This window comes from Phragmites australis, chromosome 12 (genome assembly GCF_958298935.1).
Source record: "Phragmites australis chromosome 12, lpPhrAust1.1, whole genome shotgun sequence".
NCBI lineage: Eukaryota > Viridiplantae > Streptophyta > Magnoliopsida > Poales > Poaceae > Phragmites > Phragmites australis.
The window spans coordinates 32,799,326-32,804,314 of NC_084932.1; the positions used below are offsets into that span (position 1 = coordinate 32,799,326).

The window sequence follows — 4,989 nt, forward strand, 5'->3', positions numbered from 1 at the left end:
CCGAGGCTGGCCCTAGGATGCAGCGATGCAGTCAGTGCAATGAAGTAGGTCACACTTACAAATATTGTCCCAAAAGTGCAGGCGGTGATGCACCTGTTGTCTAGGTCAGCTAGTTTTGTACTTTGTATTAATATGTGTTAATTTCACGTACGGTTAATTTGCATTCGAAGTTTGTTGTTCTTGTATTTATTTCTCAATGTACTAATGTACATGTCTTTCAAATGCAGAGATAGCTCAGCCTTCGACCCCAGAGCTTTTGGAACCTGCCGTGGACAAGAAGCATCGCAGCTTCTTATCCGCCGAGCACTAGACGGACCTAGGAGTGTTTCGCCCACGAGGCCCTGGAGAGCTGCTGACGGTAGACGAGCGCTGGACCCACAGGTACTTAGAAAAGCTGATGGTGTTACATATCATTTCGCTGCTGTTGTTACATATTATTGATGTACTGCAATACTTATAGGTTGGGAGCGGCCGGACTCCTACCGCTTTGCCGGTTGGTCGAGGCCCGAACGACGGAGGATCCCGAGGTTGCGGCCCGTCGTTTCTACTTCGATCGGTCGCTGATAGCAGCACTGGTCGACCGTTGGAGGCCGGAGACACATACGTTCCACCTACCGTGCAGAGAGATGACCCCGACCCTGTAGGACATCTCCTACCTCTTAGGCCTTCCTTGCGCGGGAGCTGCGGTTGGGGTGATCGATATGCAGGCTGACTGGATGAACGACATGCATCAGTGATTTGGGCTGGTGGAGCGAAAGGCGGATGCACCCCCGTACGTGCCTGAGTTCTTAGCCAATGCACGAGGGCCAACGAAGAAGTGGATCCTACAGTTCCAGGTATGGTAACATGCAACCTATCGATTTCTAACAAATTATGTCGTAATGATTATTTCTGACACCAGTCATATATGCAGCCGACGTACATCCACCCACAAGCCAACGCATACGCGGTCTCGAGACATTTGGAGGCCTACCTCCTTTGGTTGTTTGGGTGGGTGATGTTCACTAGTGGCCAAGGCCACCTGGTTACGAGGACCCTTGTGCCGTACGCCCGGTCGATAGCGGACGCGCATGCAGAGGATGTACCGCAGTTCAGCTGGGCATCAGCTGTTCTTGCTGCGACGTATCGGGCGCTCTGCGACGCATGCATGAAGAAGGAGGCGCTAGCCACTTTTGCCGGGTGTCCACTTCTTCTTCAGCTATGGTCGTACGAGCATTTCGCCATAGGTAGGCCGGTGGTGGATCGCTCCCCGTACCCAGAGGAGTGGTACGGCGAGATGGAAGAGGACGCGCCGACAATGGCCTCGCTGTGGTGTCGTCGACGGGTACGTAATTTACATTAACAGTTTCGTTCGTACTATGTTACTCTCTAAATATCTGTATTGATGTTTGTCACTCAGCCACACTGGGCCCACGAGCAGCCTCGCAGCGCGTACGAGCATTTTCGTACCCAGTTTGACAGGCTACGTCCTAACGATGTAGTATGGGAGCCATACAACGTTCGGGTCGTTCATACACGTGCAGGGTCGGGATTGTCACCCTTGTGCACCCGTGACGAGGAGTACTGGCTCACCAAGGCGCCCCTTGTCTTCGACATCTACGTCGAAGAGTACTCACCGCAGCGCGTCATGCGGCAGTTTGGCCGTCACCAGGCATTCCCGCTCGTCCCCATCCGTACAGTCCCCTTGCACGTCCACAGGTACATTTGATAAATTTTAGTTTGAGCAACCTTCGTTTCAGTTTGCCTTACATTTACCGTCGTTTCAACGCAGGTACACGCGGAAAGGCCAACCAGCTGGCCACCTCTGGGCGGACAGCTTGGCCCCTTACGTGGCAACATGGGCCCAAGCGCTACAGGACGTCGTTGATGAGGCGCGTCCCCACACCGAGGGAAACTTTAGGGAGTACCTACGGTGGTACATACCTCGTACGCGGACTCATGTCACCTACACCCCTGATGATGTCTGGGGCCACGTCGCATCGACAACGGAGACATACCCGGTGCATTGGGACGAGGACGCCGCTTTAGCAGTAAGTCATTTTTTGAAGTCCGTACTACATATTGAATGAGCATAACTGTATACTTTAATTGTTCACTATTGTTCGTATCCGCAGACAGATATCATTTATGATGTAAATAGGGATGCAGCTGCTGCCATGGACCGCATCCGGCAAGGGCATCACCTAAGTGCGTCGGATGTTGCGAGCTTCATTAGACGGGTTTTCGACAAGACGACGCGCGCCCTGAAACTCACCTCCTGCCGATCTACCACAGATGTAGCAGGGCCGCCTCCCAGGACGAGTGGTGCACACGCCGAGTCGTCTCGGCCGTCAGACGTGCATCGACGTTCTTCAGTGTCGGCACCCACACGACCCCTTCTATCACGTCTTGGAGGGTCCGAGCAACATGGTACGAATTATACTTTTGAAAATTATTGATCAATATCCTTTACTTATTGTTATTAAACATTCATTAGGTCCGTCTGCACAAGTGTCGACGCAGCCTCGCAGATTGAGCCCTGTACGTCCACAGTCAGGTACTCCGGGAACCCTTCTTCCTAATTTCTAGTACTTTCAGCAAAATAAGTTACAACTGTGCTCAGATTACTTCGGTGACGAGGCCGGTCCGTCTTCGGCGGCCCCACACCCTACACCCCCCCGCAACGTACTACGGCACGTCAGCGTGGCCTTCTTCTGCTGCACCGTCGTACCACGCAGGTAAAATTATACATTTTTTACTACTACTTTCAATACCATATTGTTCGTATCTAACGTGATTATTTGTTCACAGGCCCCTCCAGCCAGTACACATGGACGCCTGCCGAGCCTTCACAGTCCTCCTACCCTAGTCAGGAGGATGAGGCTGGCCCCGACACCGCATACGACATCGTCCGTGACTTCTTCGGGGGCATACCTGACTACGACGTCCTTCAGCGGTCCCAGGTTTCCAGTGCACCGCTTCGGACCCAGCCCACGCATGACGAGCCCTCGACACCGGTGGTCCCTACTAGGCCTAGCAGACACGTCGGCCCACCTGACCCCCTCACCTACTCCAGTGGTCACGTGAGGGTTAACCAGCGGCATCGGGACCACGATGGGGCGCACGGACGACGGCAACGAGGGAGGCATGAGTAGCATTTTACATTTTTTGTAACTAACATATGCGTATTCGCTTCATGATGTGCTCATATGTATTAAGACACGTTCACTTTGTATGGTCGACTTAGCATTTCGTAAATGCATTTCATATTCAGACACGTTCAATGAACAAGTGACCACACCACTAAACTTTAACCATGACTTGACAACACATGCCTCCTGCCGCAGGCTTTAAACAAGATGTGACAACACTACCCAGCTTTTTCAAATCAGTAAATGACAACACGGGTACCAATAAACGTGGAATCTCTGACCATGGGCAACGACAAAACTGTCCTATTTTTCAAGATGGAATCCGATGCTCCTCCCGCCAGCTACGCCCATGCCCTAATTCCTTTCTTTAAGAGCGAATCCAATGCTCCTGCCTCCCCCAACTATAAGTAGCCAAACCTCCTTACGGAAAAGCATCGCTCATTTCTCAAATATCTCAAGTGCAATGTCTTCCTCAGCTCCATTGAGCCCACCAAAGAAACATTGGGGGACTACCGTACCTGAAGGTCTCGAACCACCAATGTGCTTCTGTGGTGACCTTTGTAAGCTCCGCGAGTCGCAGGACATCTCATACACCTATGGACTACGCTTCTTCATGTGTGCCAACTACGAGTATGACAAGCCTCGCAATGCAACAACTGGTTATCGACCGGTACGGTAACAGATGTCCGCCTCATCTCTTTCGATTACGCACCCTCTTTTACTAACCGCTCATCTTGTTCCATTTGTTCAGTCCCCTCCACCGCTCTGTGATTTTATTCAGTGGCTCGACAATGAGCAAAATGACTCACAAAAGCTGTGGGTCGACATGAACATGAGGTGGAGAAGGGAAGCGTACGCACGTCGGGAGTACGAGCAACAGCAAGAGGAACTTCGTCTCAAGCGAGAGGAAGAAGAGCGCATGAGGAAGGCGGCGCACGACCGTACCGTGGCTCAGGCTCGAGAGGCTGAGAGGGAAAGGAAGCGGGAGAGAGCCCGCCGTGCTAAGGCGGCAGGTCCCGATGCCCTCCGAAAGGGAAAGTATCCTAGATGCACGTAGTAGAGAGTACCTAATGTAACCCGATATATTTTCCTTCCCTAAGGCATGTTATGATTAGGATCGGCGCACTAATAAGGTCTTAGTGCGAACCGTACATGCCACCTTTGTTTCCTCATCGTGTCGTCGCGGTTACAGTGTATTGTAATGTTTTCACCATGTGTTCAATACTATGTTTGTCCTCGTTCGCACCCCATACCCACGTAAAATGCTGCAACTACTAATTACTGATTTTTTCCTCCCGTTATTACATAACCTACTCCAAATTTAATTTCTTAATTTCCTTACACCCCTTCTTTTTTTTCCTTCAATTAAAAAATAATACATTTTTATAGGATAAAATGGAAAAAAAAAATTAATTTTACATGAAAAAAGCCCCTAACCGCCCTCTCAGGGGGCGGTTAGCACCCGTACCCGCCCTCTGAGAGGGCTGCAGCCCTCTGAGAGGGTGGTGGGCGCCTACTTTTACAAATCTTTTCGCTGGGAATCTATTTATTTAAATTTAAACTCGAAAAAATATATAAAAAAAACTCGGGCATTTGATCTGCCAGCTCCCCCGGCTCAGCTGGAGCATGACCTCTATCCTAGGTTTTTGGGAAAAATGCAAAATCCCCCAAAAGTCACTTGTATTTAGATTTCTCTAAAAGTTATTTTGTTGCAAAAACCTCTCAAAAGTTTGACTTTGTTGCAACCCCTAAAAAATTAAAAAAAATTAAAAATAAAAAATAATAAAAATTCTAAAGAAACTAGAGACAATTCTAAGACCTTTTGTGAAATTTGTTTTAAAAAATAATATACTTTGCA

The 4,989-nt window shown here is 49.7% G+C and overlaps 2 long non-coding RNA genes across 2 annotated transcripts; both read left to right on the forward strand.

Annotated features, from left to right (window-relative positions):
• The first annotated feature begins 746 nt into the window (after positions 1-746).
• On the forward strand, positions 747-1,449 carry LOC133887043 (uncharacterized). Its single transcript, XR_009903504.1, has 3 exons — positions 747-836; positions 914-1,324; positions 1,400-1,449. It is a non-coding gene; the product is annotated as an uncharacterized LOC133887043 (long non-coding RNA).
• A 1,028-nt stretch (positions 1,450-2,477) lies between these two features.
• Positions 2,478-3,144, forward strand: LOC133887042 (uncharacterized). The gene is made up of 3 exons (XR_009903503.1): positions 2,478-2,536; positions 2,603-2,717; positions 2,791-3,144. It is a non-coding gene; the product is annotated as an uncharacterized LOC133887042 (long non-coding RNA).
• The last annotated feature ends 1,845 nt before the right edge of the window (positions 3,145-4,989 follow it).